We start from the raw sequence: 20,951 nt of genomic DNA, 5'->3' as shown, positions 1-20,951 counted from the left end.
GGAAGTGGCAGAGCAATGACCAAGACCTGGCTGTTTGACTCCAAAGCCTTGATTTTATATCCTCTACTCTGCAACAGCAAACAGACCAGAAAATGTAGCATTTCATTTGGCTATCATATGAGTAAATATTTAAGTAAAAGATAACATTCAAGGCTGGTGAGATAAAAAGGGTACTCTCAGACATGGTGAGTGGGGGTGTAAACTGAAACTACGTGTTTAGAAAGCAATTTGGCACCTGTGATTCAACCTATAAAAATGTTCATCCTCTTGTAAGCCCTAATCCCGTATCTGGGATTCTTTCTGAATGAAATCATCTGAAATAGAGCAAAAGCTTTATTCATAAACTCTAGATCACAATATTATTTATAGGATGCAAAAATTAAACATGGAAACTAAATAGCTTAAAAGTAGCTATAAATGTTCTGTAGCATTTTGGGTAACAACCTTAAATGCTTGTGTCATGTGTATAACATCATGGCATATTTTTTGTAGCATTAGAAGGAGGGAACCAGTTATGAAACCATCCATGCAGTATGATCACATGTATGTTTAAAAAACAACAACAACGACAAAGGGTCACTTGGGATGGCTCACTGGGTTGGGCGTCCAACTCTTGGTTTCTGCTCAGGTCACAATCTCCAGGTTGTTGGGCTCTAGGTTCAGCTCTGCGCACAGCATGAGAGTCGGTTTGAGATTGTGCCTCTCCCTCCGTCCCTCACACCCGCCCCCACCCCCTCCACCTCAGGCCCACACTCTCCATCTCTCAAAAAAAAAAAAAAAAAAAAAAAAAAGCATGAGGTGTTAGAAGAATGAGTCAGATTGAAACCCAGTGTGTTAGCTGGGTGCTTTTCTATAGACACATTTTTTTCCTTCATTCTATTCTTCAGTATTTTCTGTATGTACATGTGTAAAAAAATATATTTTAGTTTTACTACAGTGTGTACCATCAGTGACAAGAAAGCAGCAAAATCACGGTTTCCTAAGTATGAGTCTATTCTGTGAAAAACTGATGAACTGAGCCAGCAGAACCTTATGGTTAGGGGTTAGGTAACTTCACTGTAGATGTCATCTACACACACCATTGTTTTTGTTTTGTTCTTTATGTCAAATATATGCATCTTTAATGAAATATGAACAATTCCACTGAAACTCTTCTTTCTCAGTTTTATTCCAACATTTCAGATTTCAAGGGGAAAAGTTCACACGTTTGCAGAAACTACATTTTTCAGAAAAACAATCTGATAATATTATCAGTAGTTACAAAAATTTTATATAGCACCTACCTAATATGTGTAAAAAAGAAAGACCAGAGGCACCAGGTTGGTACAGTCAGTTAAGCAACTCTTGGTTTCAGCTCAGGTCACGATCTCAGGGCCATGAGAGCTTCTCTCTCTCTCTCAAATAAATAAATCTTAAAAAAAAAAAAAAAAAAGAACAGAAGCTATCTATTACAATCTATTACTAACTCTTCTATGCTACAACCCTTTGCCCTCCACCATAACATATTGACTAATTCTGAATTCGGGAATTCCACTGATAGTTACAAAGCATTTGTCTCAATAGTGCACATAAATTTCCTTCTTGAAGAAACCTCATTTTTACAAGTGTGGTTTGTCAATGGAACGTTTTCCACCTAGAATAAACTTTGAGTTCCAGGCCCCTTGCTAGTTTGAGTAAGACTAGGCCCTCTGGATTCAGTAATGAGAATGGCAAACAAACATTTGTGCAATATGAGCTATAATAGAAACACATAGTATCAAGTGAAACAGAAAAGAAGTACAGTTAACTTTGCCTAGAAAAGAGAAAGCCCCTCAGAGTAGGGGAGATTGAAGGGGTGCGTAGAGGTCCCCTAAGAAGGGGTGAGGGGAAAGGCAATCAACTTTGAAGATTCAATAGCGAGACAGGGTTGATATTGAGATAGGGATGTTTATAACCAGAGAGGTACGCTGAGATCTGTCTGGGAAGATCAGAGTTTGCCCTTCATCCTTAAGAAAGTAGAAATTCATACAAGGTAGGAAGAAGGGGAATAATGTGACCCTCTTTGTGTTAGTAAAGTAACTGGCAGCCATGTCTATTACTGGAAGAGTGGCTCCATGACACAGTATTCGGTAAGATCACCAGGGTCACCGCAGACAGTTTTGCTGTAAAAGTCCAGGGAGGAGAGAATGAAGGACGACCCTGGGAGGTTCTGAAGATGAAGAGGAAATAGAATCCTTTAAAAATTTTATAGATAGGCTTTGAGGAGTCAGAGTAAAGGAGATATGATTGTAGGCTCTTCAATGGGTCATTAACTAGGGAGTATAAAAGAAGGAGAGGTCAAGACAATTAGGCAAGTTACAGGGATGCTGATTTTAAGTGTCTATGGGTAATCTAGAAATAAGTGTACACTTATTCCAGTTCAACTGGAAATAAGAACTATGGTGAATGAGACATCAATCAATTCTCATTAAATAAATGAACAGCAGTAACATACTTAAAACAGGCCTTTTATTTCCAACTGTGTCTTTGGAAAATTTTGTTCAACTCAAGGATTTGAATATTAAATATTAGATATTAAATTAATCCTTTAATCATTTACCTTTAGATTAATCATCATTAATCATTTAAAGAGTAAGCATACCATAAAAATACCATAAAAAAAAGTATTCACTATTTTTTAAAAGCTATAAAGATGTAAAATCACAACTATATCAAAAACCTATAGAGAGGGCAGCCCGGGTGGCTCAGTGGTTTAGCACCACCTTCAGCCCAGTGCCTGATCCTGAGGACCTGGGATCGAGTCTCACGTCGGGCTCCCTGCATGGAGCCTGCTTCTCCCTCTGCCTGTGTCTCTGCCTCTGTGTGTGTGTATGTGTGTGTCTCATGAATAAATAAATAAAATCTTAAAAAAAAAAACAACCTATAGACAGAAATGCAAAAGAGAATTTTCTATTATGACCTTGACATTTCATACTATTCCCACTATCCTGCATACTTAAATACATATTCACAGTGTGTTCACTAGTATAATGGCCCTCATTAAAAACAGAGTAAATAAAACTACCTTATCATCTGCTTTGTATGCCTAGTAGGCCATACAAATTTAATTGCTGATATAAGCTATAAAATTTCAGTACAGTCAACAGAGGTTTGATGGGTAATGTACCTATAAGGAAGACTCAAGAAACCACAAGTCTGCTCCTACCTTTATTCTCTCCCTATCAAAGATCAAATTACATAAGTACATAATTCATAATGTATTCACAGATATGAGCATATTAATCTTCAACAGAGACAAAGTAAAAGTTATTACTTAATCCTCTCTGCTTATATGATTTAAAAAAAGCCAGTTTAGTTTGTGATAAAAGGCAATAAAATTTCAGAGGTAAGCAATAGAGTGGAAAGAGTCTAAATGAAGGAACCCATAACTTTGGCTTTATTCCCAATTCCTATAAACAGGTTGCTAAGTGACCCTGGAAGATCCAATGAACTCTTCTGTAACTTACTTGCAAAGACTATGAAACAAAGGAGAATGTGACACCTGTTGTGCCTTTCCAACAGCTTGTCTGAAGAGGGCTGGGATTTTCAGGACTAGAAGAAGATCTCAAAGAGCAATGACTCCCCTCTCCAATAAGTAGTATTGTGAAATGGCCACCCCATCAAAAGTGGCTTCCTCCCACTGTGTGAGAGCTCCAGGAAAAAAAGCAATTTAAAGAAAAAAATGTGTATCGACTCCCAGTTTTCTATTAAATAGGGAGCTAGATTAGACCAACCCTCCTGTACACTTTCTTCAAGCTCTAATATTCTTCAACTCTGACTCTGATTCACCCATAAAATATTTGATTCTCATATATAACATGTAATTTCTAGAATTTATCATGTATCTTAAGATCTATGCAGAAAGTATTTATGTACAGAGAATCACTTCATAGTGTTTCATATTTTTTGACCCAAATATCTATTAGTTTATGACTCAATAAGCTTTGTGCATTAGACTGTCCTTGTCTCATTACAGAGATCTAAATGAATAGTCACCCTTAGAACTTTAGCACTGAGTGTTCCAGACAGCTGTTTTCTAGTTTTATAACACTTCAGCTTTATTTTAATTTAGTTGAATGTATACAACAGTTGTTATTTACTATTGAGGAAAGGTGCCTGGCAGTCTTTGAAGTGTCAAGTGTAGAAGACTTAAACTTTACTGTGGTCATTCTAGGATGCATCTGCATATTATTTGATATGCCTCCTTTAAGAGGTAGGGTCTAATTCCCCTCCTCTGTGAGTGTGGACTGGACTTAGCGACTTGCTTCTAACATAGAAAAGTGGAATTGATGGTATATGACTTCTGAGACAAGATCATAAAAGGCGCTGCAGCTTCCTCTTCATTGACTCTCTCTGGGGCCACTTGACCCAACCAGAAGCCATGTCACCAGTACACTCAGGAGTCTGTGGAGATGCCCATGGGGTAAGAACTGGAGGTCTCCTGCCAAGAGCTGTGAGGAACTGAGGCATTCCTCTAACAGCTGTGTGAGTAGGCCACTGTGGAAGCAGACGAAACGTCTAACCCCAGGCAAGCTGTCAGGTGACTGCAGCCCCTGCCAAGAATCTGAATGCCACCACTTGAAAGACCCTACACCAAAACCACCCAGCTCAGCTCCTCCTGATTCCCTGACCCACAGGAACTTTGAGATAGTAACTGTTCTCTTAAGTTACTAAGGTTTGGGTAATTTTCTATGTAAAAATAGATAACTAAAGCATTTACCTGTAAAGATTTCCACTCAAAAAAAAAAAAAAAAAAAAAGATTTCCACTCGAGTTAGGGTACTCTATTTTCAAAAAATGATTGAATTCTATAATTCAATTATACAATTTTAAATCTGGACTGGACTTCAAAGAAAAGTCTGCCTCTTATTTTGCAGAAGAAGAAAATAGGATCTACAGTTTGTCTTGTATGCTTTCATTATTCCCTAACTCAACCGGAAATATAAGAGCCCGCCGTAACACTGCCCTCTTCTTTACCTCCTTCACACCCAGCTTATTGCTTAATCCTATTGCTTTGACTTCCTCTTGCCTCAGTCTAATTTTTCCTATCTCTACCATCCCAACTAGATCAGACGATGGTTATCTCTTCTGGACCAGCAATAGTAGCGTTGTAACTGTAATAGCGTTCTCATGTCAGCTTGTGTCCCCCTATAATTATTTTTCAATATTGAATCCAGAGTTAATTTGTTGAAATGTAATTATGATTATCTCACATCTCCTTCCCATCTCCTCCCCCCAGACCCATTTGTTGACCTCCTATTATTGCCCATTGGTTTGCACTCATCCTCCAAGCTCAAGCAATTCTGACTGTATAATTCCTAGAATATGCCTGCTGTCCCATCCGGGCCACTAGGACTTTGCAAATATAATTCCCTCTGCCCCATTTATCTAGTTGACACCTGATTATCCTTCAGATCTCAATCACAATCAAGCCTGTACTAACCACCCTGCTACCCTGGCACAATCTCCATGTGACTTTTCTTTGTAGTACTTCATGGCAGTTGTATTGTTAATTCACAGATTTGTTTTTAATTGATGTCTGTCCTCTCTATTAGACAAGTCTGTAAATGTAGATACAATGTCAATTTCTTTTCACCTTTGTGCCCTAGCACTTACCACAAAGTCCAGAGCTTTATATGGTGTTCAATAAATATTTGTTGAATGAATGAATGTAACTATGCAAGAAGTTAGTGTGAGACTAAAATCTAGGTTTTCTGACTCCAACTTTCACATTAATTACAATCTGCTGCTCTCAATTTGGTGTACTCAAGTCTGAGAACCAATGCAATGCATTTATTAAGTGCAAAGAAAATCACTGATATTTTTCAAATATTGTTTTTGGCAACACTAATGGTATATAATATCTAGGCATGATTACTGTATTAAAATGACAGAGTTCTTGTGCAGGCTTGATTACTTTGAGACCTTGCCACTTATTTCCTGAAATACATCTGTGATGGTTAATTTTATGTGTCAATTTGACTGGTTTAAGGGATACCCAAGTAATTGGTTAAAAAAATATTTTTTCAAGGGGTTATGTCTGTGAAGGTATTTCTGGCAGAGGTTTAACATTTCATTTAGTGTATTGAATGAGATCTGCCTTCACTAGTATGGGTGGGTATCAACCTACTGGCAGTCCAATTGGAACAAAAAGGTGAAGGTAGGGCTAATTCTCCTTCTTTTTGAGTTGGAATATCCATCTTCAGGCTCCAGGACTTATGCCAGAGGCCCCATTGTTCAGGCCTCTGACCTTGGACTGGGAGTTATACCACTGGACTGTGAATCTCAGGCCTTTAACTCAGACTAAATTATACCGCTAGCTTTTCTGGTTCTCCAGCTGGCAGACAACAGGTCATGGGACTTCCTGGCCTCCATAACCACATAAGCCAATTCCTAGAATAAATCTTCTCATATATTTATCTATTGGTTCTGTTTTCTCTTCAGAGCCCTAACTGGGTACAATAGCTATTACTTGAAACAATTCAAAAGCAACTTTCACTATAAATTGCTTTTACACAATAGGAGGGTTAATAAATTAGGAACTATGGTTCATCCTAATCCCTGCCAGTCAGCCTGTGGCCTGCCAAGTTTCATTTGTGGCCCAGAATATTCTAGAAGCCTTACCTAGAGGAGTGAGCAAGGCTTCAGTGGGCTTGTACCAGAGGTGCTTTTAGACACTCTGGGAAAAGAAAAGAAAAAATAAATAAAACTAAGTTAGTAACTGAATGTATGAATGCTTTTTTACTCAAGAAAAATATATATGTAATGATTACAGAAAAGATGGAGAGGCTGTCTGAATCAGAATTGGCTGTTTTGGGGAAATACCTAGCTATTCCTCGTAACTATTGTGAAGAAAGGGGGCAAACTGTATAGGCCCTTTGCAAACTCACTGGGGTCCTTGATTTAATCCAGTTATGAATCTTGCAGTACTTTCAGATGGGGACTAATTTTCAGATCACCGTGCCTCTCTGTTCCCTTCCTCAAAACTCCTCTGGGCATTGCGATCTGATTTGAAAAGAGGGTAGCCAGGGTGGCCCTGAAGCATTGAGGTGGTGACTGGTGACTGTCCAATGCTCTGACCTACTCTCAGCTACATGTTAGACATGGTGGCTCCCAGGACACATAGCAGGATGTTATGGTAAGTTCCTCAGAGGAAAAAAAAATAAAGAATGGCTTTCCCAACACCTGAAAGACCTTTGGTTGAAATGTATGGTATAAAGTACTTCGGAATCTGAAAGGTTTTTCTTTTTCCGGTGGAAATGACTTTGAAGGATGGCTCAATGCTGAGGCTAACCTGTAGAAGCTTATTAAAACATATTTAACAGAGTGCTTGGGTGGCTCAGTCAGTTAAGAATCTGCTTTCAGCTCAGGTCGTGATCCAAGTGTTCTGGGATGGAGGCCCATGGGCTCCCTGCTCAGTGAGGAGTCTGCTTCTCCCTCTTCCTCTGCCCCTCCCCCTTTGTTTGTACTCTTTCTCTCTCAAATAAATAACTGAAAATCTTTAAAGTAAAAACCATAATGGTACGCTGCAAAGAACTGAGGTGTACAATCATGTTTCCACTGGAATATATACAGGAGTTTTCAACTTGAGATGACAAACACGTGTACCTTTTTTGACTGATTGAAATTCATCCATTCATTTATTTAACTGTCACTTAATCACTGACCCAACACTTATTGTGCATTGACTATGTATGTTGTAGGTTCTGTTCTAAGTTCTGGGAATACAAGATTAGCAAGACTATTTCTCCCCCAAGAAACTCAGGCCACTGGGAAGCACAACGTCACAAACAAAAAATTATAAATCACATGCTCTAACCAAGCCTTGTCCTCAGAGCTCCAGGCTCATGTATTCATTTCCTGCTTAGCTTCTCCACTTGGCGCCCAAGGACACATCAAATCTAACCTTCCCAGGCTAAATGCATCATTTTTTCTACCTTCTCTATCAAACCTCCTCCTCCCCTCTTCCTTGTCCTCATTTGTATGTGTTCCATCTCAATTTTTGAAGCCATTTCCTAGCCAGACCTCCATCCTAGAAACCTGAGAATAATTCTGAACCCATTCAGCCCTGGATTTCCATCAGTAATCAACTCCTGTGAATACTGTCTCTTATAGAGTTCTATAGCCCACACACTCCTCCCTAACTCTGCTTCTGTTTTAATCTAAAATGCCGGTTAACTTCCCACCTGGAATCCCAGGCCAGTACTCTGACCCTCTCAAACACATCCTTCACAGAGTGTGATTCCCTGGGTTTTCTAATCGGAGAGCTTAGCACAGAGCCTGACCCATGGTAAACACTACTATAATTAACATCAAGTGTTAATGTAGATGAGAAGTACTGACAGTTCAGCTTTCTGAATGGAGAGTGTTTTGTTGTATGCTAGTCTGGAATGTCAGTATTCTGTTATCTCAAAGGCAACCAGGTCACTGGACATCTGGCTCACATACCCTAAATTTAGAAGAGATGATAAAATGTAATGGTGAAAACATTGACGTCTGGATCCAGTGCTGCCATGTAATGCATCTAAAATAACACTGATGCTATTTTTTCTTCCTTTCATGTCATTCATACAGAATGCCAATTTTCTATTTGAATGGTTAGGATTAAGTTTAGCAGAAAGTGACAGAAAACCCCAAATAATAGTCTTTTAAAAGGTCAGAAACTTTTCTTTCTCAAAATGATATCCAGATAGGCAGTCTAAAGCTGGTGTGGTGCCTGCCCATTCACCAGAGACCCCAGCTGCTCTTGTCTCTGTGCTCTGCCATCTTCAACACATGACTTCTACTTCATTGCAAAAAAGCTGCTCTGGCTCCTGCCATCACATTTGCATCAAAGCCAGGAAAGAGGAGTAGAGACAAAGAGAAGGCATGTCCATTCTTAGGTGCGCCTGGATGGCTCAGTCAGTTAGGTGTCTGACTTTGACTCAGGTCATGATCTCAGGGTCCTGGGATCGAGTCCTGCATTGGGGTCCACGCTCAGTGGGGAATCTGCTATCCCTCTCCTTCTGTCCCTCCTCACCCCCCACCCTCTACTCATGCTCTCTCTCTCTCTCAAATAAATAAAATCTTTTTAAAAAGAAAAGAGAAAGGAAAGAGGAAGAGAAGGGTATGTCTATTCCTTTAAAGACCCTTCCCACAACAGGGAAGCCCCAGCAAAGGAGTCAGCCGGTGAATGGCACAGTCATGAGGGGCGCCACCATTCTGTGGCACCTTCGTGAAGTCAGAGCACATGCAGAACTGGTACTGCAGCAGCGGCTAGACCCAAAGAAAAGGCCAAAGTCTGAGAAAGATGAGGCTAAAAGATCTCAAGTGTCACCTAAGGGATGTCTAATGCAGTAGACATCTAAGTAGACTTGTCTCCACCACATTACGCTAAATTTGGGTTTCCTGTCATCGACAAAGCCTGTGTGCCTGAGTACCCAATGCCCAATACCGAAATACTGGCACCACTGAGTTAGTAGCAACAAAAGCATTTAGCCACCACCTGCTCTAGGCCAGGTGATCTGCTAAGAGCTTTACAGGTGCTATGTCACTGAATCCTCCCAACTAATGTGGCCAGAAGGTAGTATTTCTTCTTTTTCTTTTTTTATTTTTGTTTTTAATTTTATGTGTGTGGAAACAAATGGAAATGTTAACATGACTGGTAATCAGTGAGGTCAGGATTTACACTCAGAAGATCACCCAGGGCTTAGAATGCTGCCCTGCTGCAAGGCATGAATAATGAGAAAGATGTAAAATCACTGTGGGATTTTTAAAAAAATATTTTATTTTTTATTTATTCATGAGAGACACAGAGCGAGAGAGAGAGGCAGAAACAGGCAGAGGGAGAAGCAGGCCCCACACAGGGAGCCTAATGTGGGACTTGATCTCAGGTCCCCAGGATCACGCCCTGGGCTGCAGGCAGCGCTAAACCGCTGCGCCACCAGGGCTGCCTCCAGTGTGGCATTTTAAGAAGATACATTCGGGAAAGTAAACCTCATGATCTGAAACAACATGTTAGTGTCTGATGGAAAATTTAATTATTTTTTTCTTCCCCACTGTAGAGTTCCACCCATCATTCCTACCCAGAAACTCAAAATGCCTTTGGTGGCCAGGTTCTCCTGCTAGTACAGATGCCCAGGGACATGTCTTCTCGCCAGGCTGGCTCTCCTCCCAGAGAATCCAAGGGTGACCCTAGCTTTCTTCTAGCATGGTCCCGCACTCCCTAGCTGAGCCTTCTTCCGTCTTTGGCCCTGAAAACGATATCTTTGTTTCTCCCTCTCTTCTTCCTCTCTATGGCAGAAACTGACTCTGAGTGTTTCTGAGGAATTTCACAGCTTTCAAAAAGAAGAAAAACATATAAGGGGTTGAAATAATCATTAAGAAATTTCAAACTTAGAAGCAGCCTTAAAAAGTTTGATGGCTATGCCACTTACTCATTTTTCCTTGGAATACAAACATAACTAGGTCAGACTGTCCAAGGTTCCTTCTTTCTCTGGCCCATCATTCTGGTAAAAACTGGATCCAGACAATCCAATTCCTTGATCCCTCATCTACTTGCGGGCTGGAGCCCCTGGGATTGGCTTCCTTTGATGAGGAAGGCATCATCCTTCTTCCCACTCCACCCAGTCTCCTTGGTCAGTCTGAAGGCCAAAAAGTATAGTTACTTACAAAGCAGGCCGACAGAGTCTCAAGGACGATTTATTTAAATTTCAAAGAAAACTCAGACTGCTCACCTTTACTGTCAATTCATTTTTCGTACTCAAAGTCATCTTGGGCGATTCTGACAGTAACATCTCAGCCCAAGTAGTCTTTCCTTGATGGTAGTTTTACTCTCCCCATTTTCTTGACTCCAAGATAACAACCACCTCCTCATTCAGCATACTTTGGCTAAAAGCCTGCAGGGCCAGACACCATGAAAGGCAGGGGGCGTGAGGTACTTGCCTCACATACTTTCAACACCACTTCTCATCATCTCAACATGTTTTCATACCATACTGCAACATCGAATGAATATGCACATTGTTTACCTTTAACTCGGAGTTTAGATCATGTCTTTTCTTTGATAGGCTCCTGTGGACCTAATTCGAAGCATGTGCACTCAATCTTTGGTCCCAAATAGTACAACTTTTTGTCTGCTTCTTTACCATCTTTCTTTCCAAATATCCCACTAAAAGCTGACATAACATAACCTATGGATGTTGGCCCTACCTGAATTATCTTGAGGGTCATGGGCCCTAATGCATCACAGACTGTCTGAGGCTACACCATTCAGTGCTGCTAGACCAGCAGGGACACATCAATCATTTGGGTAAAGGTCAGAATCATCAAATAAAGACCTAGAAGACTCAGCATTCTGTTAGAATTCACAAAAAATGAAAAGATCCCAGCACCTGACCTGTGTCTTAGCTTTGTCCCTGATATAACACAATTAAAAAACAGGGAATCTATTTTTTAGATTTATCTAAAAATCTATTTGTGACAGGGATCTAAACAGGCTATACATCCTAGAATGACTCTTTAGTTTTAACTATTCAGTCTATAAAATTATACTTGATATTTGTAGCTAAGTAATCGTCACTTCTTACCAGATGACAATTTCTACTAGAGACCTATAATTAAGTGAAAAAGAAAAAAGCCAAACACATTACATGAAAAAGAAAGAAAATTTACCATTTCACAAACTGTGCCTTACAGGGCTACCTGGGTGGCTCAGTTGGTTGAGCCTCCGACTTTTGATTTCAGCTCAGGTCTTGATCTCAGGATCATGGAGTACTGGGCTCCATGCTGGGTGTGGAGTCTACTTAAAAAAAAAAAATCTTACAAAATTTTTATGTGTTCATGTATCAGAATCAGAGATTATTTATAGAAGTTAATCTGTATGTTAACAAAAGAAATATTGTGAGATTGACAAGAATTGTAATGCAATGTTAATTAATTTCTTTAGGTTTTATTTATTTATTCACGAGAGACATAGAGAGAGGCAGAGGGAGAAGCAGGCTCCCTGCAGGGAGCCTGACGTGGGACTTGATCCCAGGACCCCAGGATCATGCCCTGAGCCAAAGGCAGATGCTCAACCACTGAGCCACCCAGGTGCCCCTGTTAATAAGTGTGAACAACACTACTTGTCTCATAAAAGTGATGTGTTGGTTTTCACTTTTTTGAAAAACTGACTTCTATCTTTTAAGAAGGATGTTATATCAAAATAATAATTTCCTTCAAGGAATTTCCTTATTTCCTTAACAGTGGGGAGAAAATTATGTAAAATGTAAAACCTCTGTAAGTTCAATACTTTAGAGAATATAGTAAGATAAATGCTCTCGCATAATTTTATGTATTTCCAATAGAGATGTAAGGTGGTACAATATTGCTGAAAAAGTTTGACACCATGTCAGGAGTCCTTAATATAGTCTTATTAGTCTTTGATCATTAATTCATTTCTAAGAGTTTATACTAAAAAAAAATAAAGAAAAGGTTTAACACACACACTTACAGAGATGTTTAATATATATTAGTGCAAATATATAGTACACAGCATAATATAGATTAGTGCAAACAAGGACAACCTAAATGTCCCCAAACAAGGAAAGTTAAAGAAATTATGGCATTTCCATTATAATGTAATGTTTATTACACAAGCAAAATTGTATTTTTGACATTTACATGTAAAATATAATTACATGTAAAAATGCTTGTAAATGTAATACTACAATCAAGACACAAAACATGACATGCACTATAATCCCAATTTTAAAAATTATGTTTATATATTCATGAAGAAGTCTGAAAACAAAAATAGTAGCTGTTATTCCTAAGTGGTAGGAAATATACTTAATATTTAAAAAATATTTTCCATATTTTCTAAAATTAATTTTTTTTAAAGATTTTATTTATTTATTCATGACAGACAGAGAGAGAGAGAGAGAGAGGCAGAGACACAGGCAGAGGGAGAAGCAGGCTCCATGCAGGGAGCCTGACATGGGACTCAATCCCCGGTCTCCAGGATCAGGCCCTGGGCTGAAGGTGGTGCTAAACCGCTGAGCCAATCTGAGCTGCCTTCTGAAGTAACTTTTAATGATAAAATATTATTAAACCGCATTTTAACACCTTAAGTATAATTTTAACTTAACAATAATTATCGTTTAAATACTGTAAGCAAAAAATTTTGAAATACTGGGTGAAGCTATGCAAACTTTGATTGCTAACATTACATAATTCATGAACAAATTGGGAGGAATAAAAAGAAGAGTGTTTAACAAAGCATTTTTTTTTGCTTTATTGAGCTATATTTTCCATATAATAAATTGCATATATTTAAGGTATAAAATGTGATGAGTTTTGACATATTTATACTCTCATGAAACCATCACCATAGTGTGGATAAGGGATGTTAATACTGTTATCCTAAAATGTTTCCTGGTGACTTTTCATAATCTCTTCCTCCCTTCCCCCAACTGAGGAAGTTCTGCTTGACTTTATGTATGTGTACCTAATTTGCTTAAACAAATATCTCCATAGGGATGCCTGGGTGGCTCAGTGGTTTGGCCACCTTCGGCCCAGGGCGTGATGCTGGAGTCCCGGGATCAGGTCCCACATGGGCCTCCCACATGGAGCCCTCTGCCTGTGTCTCTTCCTCTCTCTCTGTCTCTCATGAATAAATAAAAATAAAATCTTAAAAAAAAAAGCTACCATGAACACTGTGTACAAAATCTCTGTGTAGAATCTACTGTCATTTCTTTGAGTAACTGCCCAGGAGTGGAATAGTTGGGTCAAATTATAGATACAACTTATGAGGAAACTGTTTAAGGTTTTCACAGTGCTTGCACCCTTCACATTTCTACCGGAGAGAATTCTAATTGCTTCCTAGTCTCACAAACACTTGATATTGTCAGCCTTTTTCATTGTTGCCACTCTAATGATTGTGTAGTCATAGCTCATTCAGATTTTAATTTGTAATTCATTAATAGCTCATGAGGACCTTTTAATTTGTTGTCATCCATATATCTTCTTTTGCTAAAGTGTCTGTTCAAATATGTTGCCCATTTCAAATAAAAGTTACTTTCTGATTGGTTTATAAGAGATATTTTTATATTCTAGATAAAGTACCCATCCCCAGATCCCTTCCAAGGCCCCCAGACCCTGCTCCAGCCAGACCCCTGGCCTCCAGTACAGCCCGTGATCAAAACTTGTCATTGGCCTGCACCACATCAGGCAGGGAGTGGGTCACTTTAAGAGATGGCCTCAGAGGGAACCAGGTCTGGATTTGGGACTCTGATGGGCATCAGTTCTGCTGACCAGCTGGCCAGGAGGAGATAGTGTGCTGGGCAGGCTGTCTGCTCTGGAGTCCCAGGCAGCCTGCCTGCACCAGGGGGGTGCGGTGGTGGCACGGGTGGACTTGGCCTGTGGTTCTCCTGCTGCTTCCATCCTTCAGCTTCTCGATGTGATGCTGGTCTGTGAAGGTTCCTCCAGGAACTGGTTAATTAAACTTTACTGCTTGTGGTAAAAAAAAAAAAAAAAAAAAAAAGTACTTTATCCCCTTCCCCTTGGAAGGGATCTGGGGATAAAGTACTTTGTACGTAAAGGTTTTGTGAAGATTTTTTTCACAGTTTGTGGCTTGCTGTTTCATTTTTATGGCAGTCTTTTAAAGAGCAAAAAGTTTTTATTCTGATGAAGTACAATTACTGAATTTTTTTCTTTTTCACTCTGTGCTTTGGGTGTCATTTTTAAAAAGATTTTATTTATTTATTCATGAGAGATACAGAGAGAGAGGCAGAGACATAGAGGGAAAAGTAGGTTCCCTACAGGGAGCCTGATGCAGGACTCAATCCCAGGACCCCAGAATCATGACCCAAGCCAAAGATAGTCGTTCAACAACTGAGCCACCAGGTGCCCCATTGTGTCATATTTAAGAGCTCTTCAAAAAACCAAAGGTCATTAAGATTTTCTCCTGTATTTTCTTCTAGAACTATTATAATTTTAATTTTATACTTAGGTCTACAATACATTTCAAGTTAATTTTTGCATATGTTGTAAAGTATGTTTTGAGGTTCCTTTTTGAGAGGCATAGGTTATCCAATTTTTCCAATACTATTTATTAAAAAGATTTTCCTTTCCTCATTGAATTACCTTGGTACTTTTGTGGAAAATCAATTGAATCTGGACACTCTCTTCCTAAATGTCTATTTTATGTAGGCCAATTCCACACAACTTTGATTACTGTAGATTCATGGTAATTTTGAAACCAAATGGTATATATATATCTATCAACTTCATTCCTTGTTTGGACCTATTCCAGGTACTTTGCATTTTCATATGAATTTTAGAATCAGTTTACTAATTACTACAGAAGAAAAGAATACTGATTTTGGCTGGGATGGTCAATTTCAGAAGAATGGACATTTTAACAATATTGATTCTTCTACTTTATGAAAACACTTCATGTCTTCATCAGTTTAAGTCTTCTCTAATTTCTCTTAGAAATGTTTTATAAGTTTTGATGTATAGGTCTTACCATGTTTGGTCAGATTTATCCCTAAATGTTTAATACTTTAAAAAAAAAAAAGATTTTATTTATGTATTCATGATAGACACAGAGAGAGAGAGAGGCAGAGACACAGGCAGAAGGAGAAGCAGGCTCCATGCAGAAGCCTGATGTGGGAACTCGATCCCGGGACTCCAGGATCCTGAGTGGAAGGAAGGCAGGCACTAAACTGCTGAGCCACAGAGATCCCCTAAATGTTTAATAATGGCATTGATTTTTTTAAATTTCAAGTTGAGACTGTTCTTCACTAGTATATAGAAATATACTTGGCTTTTATATATTAATCTTGTATCCTGTAACATTGGTACACTCAATTATTAATTTTAGCACCTTTTTTGTGATGCCATTGAATTTTCTATAGGTGATCATGCTTTCTCCAAATACAAATAGCTTTACTCCTTCCTTTCTTATCTGCATGCCTTTTACTTCTTTTTCCTGATTTATTGCTCAGCCTAAGATCTCCAGTACCAACTTAAATAAGTCAGAATAGATATCCTTGCCTCCCTCATTCCCAATAGTAGGGAAAAAGTATTCAGTCTTTACCATTAAGTATGATGTTAGCTGTAGGTTACCCTTTATGAGATTGAGAGGGTTCCTATTTGTATTTTGCTGAGAGTTTTGTTAGGGATGTTGGATTTTTAAACATTATTTAAGTTTGAGCAATTAATGGGGCATCTGGCTGGCTCAGTCAGTGGGGCATGTGACTCTTGATCTCAGGGTCCTGAGTTCAAGCCCTACAATGGGTGTGGAGCCTACATAAGTAAATAAATAAAAACAAACAAAGAAAGTTTGAGCAATTACTTTATTTTTTTAAGGATTTAATTTATTTATTTGAGAGAGAGAGAGGATGAGCAGGGAGGAGGGACAGAGGGAGAGGGAGAAGCAGATTCCCCGCTGAGCAGGGAGCCAGATGGGGAACTCAATCCCAGGATCCTGAGATCATGATGTGAGCCAAAGGCAGACACTTAACCGACTGAGCCACCCAGGCACTCCAAGCAATTACTTTAATATAACCTTAAATTTTGCACCAAATACATATAAGAGTAAGTCATGTTTTAATTTTTTTCATAATTTTTTCAATGGATTTATAGTATGTCCAACTAATAAAAATGAATTGTCTTACTAGTATTAAAAAACAAATTCTCAGCTTTATGACAGCTTCAATAATAAACAGAACCTTAAGTGATTTGAGGTTGAGGACTATTGTCTCTCACAACAAACAATTAAAATTTTAGTTTGGATATATTGTGACAATAAGAGAAGTTAATTAGGCAGCAATTACTGCAATGTGCTAATAAACACAGATATCTGGTTTCAAAGACATATGCGTGTGACAAGGACTCAAGTTATATACTGATGTGTGGGTAGCAGTGCTATCTCTGCTCTGTGCTAGTTTTTGAGTGGAGGCCAACCTGTCATATAGGCTTCACAGTGTTCCTTATTTATTGTATCAGGGCATCACAAAACACATATTTTAAGGGACTTGAGATAAGGTAAATTCAGCCTTGATGTAGACTAATGAAGTCAAAAGAACCACTGAGAATAAAATTCCCCAAACACCCAGAATAAAAAAGCTGATATGAAAGACCCATTGTTTCTTATCATAGGTGCATAATGTACCATTTTATGAAAATATACAAAGATAGTATCATAACTTCTAGGCAGATTGTCAGGAAATCCTACTTTAAAAAAAGAAAGCAAAGAGCCACACCTAATTTACTATTATTTGAAAAAAATTCATTGGTCTGTGTGATAAACCCTAAAATAGACTGATTATATACCTGGCTAGTAGCCAAGCCATTCTTTTGTGAATTCTAAGATAGTGGACCTTCATTGTTCTGTTTGTTATCATTGCCAATTCCTGTCAGACTGATCTTCAGTAGTTATATGGGCTTCTGCCATTTATCAAGTCTTAGGATTAAAAGTCTCTACTTGTCCAAAACAACAATTCAAACAATCCAAACATCCATTTGATAAAATTTGCAAGGTTCACCCATAATTGGTAAGCCTCCACTATTTCTAAGTGGAAGAAAATAGTAAAATCAGCTACGTTTATTTGTAGTAGAGACATCTCCTCCCTTCTTTAATTTGGCAATGAATCATTTTAGATTTCACTAAAATACAAATTTTCTGTTATTTAAAGGAAGTCATATTTGGTAAGACGTATGATAACAAACTCCAGCACATAGAGTTGGTGACACTGTTACAAAATTACAGAACCTTTAATAAGTTTATTTTTATTGGTGTTCAATTTGTCAACATACAGAATAACACCCAGTGCTAATCCCGTCAAGTGCCCACCTCAGTGCCTGCCACCCAGTCACCCCCAACCCCTGCCCACCTCCCCTTCCACCACCCCTAGTTCGTTTCACAAAATTACAGAACCTTAAAGCAAAAAGGGACCTGATTTCATGTGGGAATAACTTCTTGCAGAATTCTTATGCCTGCTCTGGTCTTCTAGAGATGAAGATTTCATTGTGTCCTTTGGTCTTTGTATCATTTAACTTCTGTACTACCAGGCTCATGAAGTTCTTTTGCCAAAATTTCTTTCTCCATTTTAATCACAAAATCCTCCAGATCTGCCCTTTATAGGAATAGGAACGATTTTCTCAGTGAGACTCTAACCCACTAAACTGCATCCCAACAATCTCTAAATGTGGTTTTTATAAAACAACGATAACATCAGCTCAGAGATTATCCCAAGTGTGTTTCCTTTTGATTTGGGTGCCTGAGTCTACATGACAAACTAGACTGCAAAGGAGAACAATGAAAATAGGAAGACAAAAAAAACTTACACTCAGTTCCGAAACGCACTCTGGAAAGTTATTCTGAAAAGTGAGCAAAGAAATAAAAAGTAACAGAGAGAAAGACAGGAAGGAGGAATGTAAATATTTACATATTAGTCATAGAAAATCATAATAAATTTTTGTTAATGTCATACTTTACTTGCTTAGATTCTGCAGAAGAGATGAAGGAAAGACAATATATAAAATCTTAATACGACGAAAGAAAATATATCTTTTCTAAAAGTAGAAAAAGACTTCTAAAATGTCCCTTAAACTCTAGCAATTTGAGAGTTGTGTAAGTGGCCCTGTGTCCCCTTAGAGGAGCCAGGCACTCTCCGTCAGTGTGAACTTTCTCTGGCTTCCTCAAAGCTCTTAAACATCCCAGGAGTTCACAGCAATACTTGTCCGTGAGTTCCATGGCTCATCCCTGGACCTGAGTCCTGATGTTCTCCTCAGGGCTGTATTGTCCAAGACCTCACTCCCTGGGAAGGAGAAGGAAAGGGCAGGGCAGGAACCAGGACAGGGATCAGAATGAGAGGGTTTGGTTACAGGGCCACGTTAATTGTGGGTGCTACCTTTGAACTCAGCCAATGCCCCCAGAATGGGTCCTTCCAGATTGCCTGTGGTTGAACCTTATTGTAGTGATCATTTCACAATATGTATATATATCAAATTATCATGTTGTACATTTTAAACTCACACAAATGTTATACATCAGTCATATCTCAATAAAGCTGAAAGAAACTAAATAAAGGCACTGAGGACTATTTATTTCGGGGGCCATCCTGAGTTACAACGACAGGATTTCCTGTGAGAGAAGACAGATGCTTTTCTTTAGAATAATAAACATTCCACAATCCCATAGAGGCAATCTTTTGTTTGTTTCTTCAGCCTGGACAATGGGAAGTCACAGGCCTCACGCTCAAGGTCACTGGGCAGGCACAAACTTCCAGAGCGCAAAGGAAAGGTAGAAATCCCTAGGAAGGAAGGTAGGAGTGAGTGTGCCCTGTTGCCCAGAAGGCCTCCCGGTCCCACTTCCTCTCTTTTCTCTCTGCCACCGGGTCCCTGGCTCTACCGCCATCGCCACCGCGTGGCCTTCAGAACATTTCCACCATTTATTCTGATTTAGGTGTGGGAAATCAGTGTTCCTCTTGGCTCAGCTGGGACTTGGTTGGAACTAAAAATCAAAACAAAACAAAACGCTGAAGGAAAAGAAAGCAAATATAAGAGCAGAGAAATGGATAGGTTTACAGAGATGTTTTTTTATCCTAATCTCACCAAGGTCCAGGCTGGTTGGCTTGGCTCTGTTTGTGGAGTTTGCTGAGCTCCAGGGCTTTTTCCTGGCCTCCACACTGTCTGGCCAGATAGGGTAGAGGCTGGACTGAGCTCCTCAGATTTCTAGCTCAATGTTACTTTGGATTTTTTAGTGGGTTTGTTTGTGTGTGTGTGTGTGTGTGTGTGTGTGTGTGTGTGTGTGTGTGTGTGTTTTGTTTTGGCCCAATGTTACTTTGGAAAAAATGATCTAGAGTGGAATCTCAGGAAGGATTTTTGGTTCCTTCTGGAACTTGCTTTTGTGTCTGTTATCTGGGATCAGCCCTGGGATTGTCAGCTCCAGTGTGATGCTCAACTGATCTTCCTTCACCCCACCCCACCCCACCCTCCACTTGCCCCTGAATTCTGTTGGCCCAGCTTTGCTTCTTTCTTTTTTTTTTTTTTAATTTTTAATTAATGAATTAATTAATTAGCTTCTCTTTCTAAGCAGAGAAAGCATTTGCCTCCCTGACCTACAAGGATCCTGCTCTTGATCATCAGGCATTTGTGTTCAGCACCGTCCTCCAGTTAATCTTTATGACTCTGGCTCTTGGAGTCCTGCTTTGCTCTAATCCCTTTCTGCTTAGCTGGTTTGCCTCAAGTGGGTAGTTACGGCTGGGCTTATTCTTTGGGTGAAACACAGCACATTTCCTAATTTTATTCTAAGTCAACATCTGTAGAGTGGTCTTTACATATCAATGCGATTAAGTGGAGTGATTCTATCTACATCTTCTGTATCTTCACTAATTTTCTGTCAAGTTGTTCTATTAATTCTACGAGGGGAACACTGAAATCTCCAACTGCAACTGTTGAATAGTCTCTTTCAATTCTGTCAGTTTTTGCTTCATGTATTTGGGGGCTGTTTTTAGATATTATCCTTTTACAATTATTACATCATGATTGGCTTATCAACCCAAAATCATGAGAAACATTTTACTGAAGACATATATTAACTGATCTATCCAGTCCAGCTACTATATAGTTTGTTTGCATTACGTATCTCTTCCCACCTTTTTGTTTTCAACCTACTTGAGTCTTCCAATCCAGTGTCACAAAGTTGTCCACACTTTGTGGACAAAGACAAAGAGAAAAGCTTATATAATTTTTCTTCCTCAAAAGTTTCTCCTTGTCCAAGTATAGACATCTTTCTGTTTATCCTACTTGGGATTATCTGAGCATCTCGGATCTGCAGATTGTTTTTGTGTTTTTTTTCCCAAATTTGAACTTTTGGCCATTATTTCTTCAAATATGTTTTTCTTCCCCACTCTGTCTCTCATCCCTTTATGGGATTCCTATTATATGTTTGATGTCGTCTCA

At 39.0% G+C, this 20,951-nt stretch overlaps 1 protein-coding gene and 1 non-coding gene across 14 annotated transcripts in view; one reads left to right on the top strand and one right to left on the bottom strand.

Moving 5' to 3' along the window:
* The window catches only part of RDX (radixin), a 157,113-nt gene that overhangs the window by 87,381 nt on the left and 48,781 nt on the right, over positions 1 to 20,951 (bottom strand). For 6 of the 13 annotated variants that reach the window (XM_072729851.1, XM_072729852.1, XM_072729862.1 and 3 more), the window contains one exon: positions 18,333 to 18,365. The exons of 6 other annotated variants lie outside the window; for them this stretch is intronic. The gene's annotated coding sequence lies outside the window, so the exon portion shown is untranslated. Of the gene's footprint in view, positions 1 to 1,283; positions 1,412 to 6,641; positions 6,692 to 18,332; positions 18,366 to 20,951 lie in introns of those variants that run through there. One more of the 13 variants, XM_072729879.1, reaches the window with a different exon arrangement.
* On the top strand, positions 6,563 to 6,697 carry LOC112926006 (small nucleolar RNA SNORA52). Its single transcript, XR_003236235.2, has one exon. It is a non-coding gene; the product is annotated as a small nucleolar RNA SNORA52 (small nucleolar RNA).

This window comes from Vulpes vulpes, chromosome 12 (assembly GCF_048418805.1).
Source record: "Vulpes vulpes isolate BD-2025 chromosome 12, VulVul3, whole genome shotgun sequence".
Taxonomy (NCBI): Eukaryota; Metazoa; Chordata; class Mammalia; order Carnivora; family Canidae; genus Vulpes; species Vulpes vulpes.
Note: the sequence above shows the minus strand (reverse complement) of the source record. Positions and strands in the feature narration are given on the sequence as shown.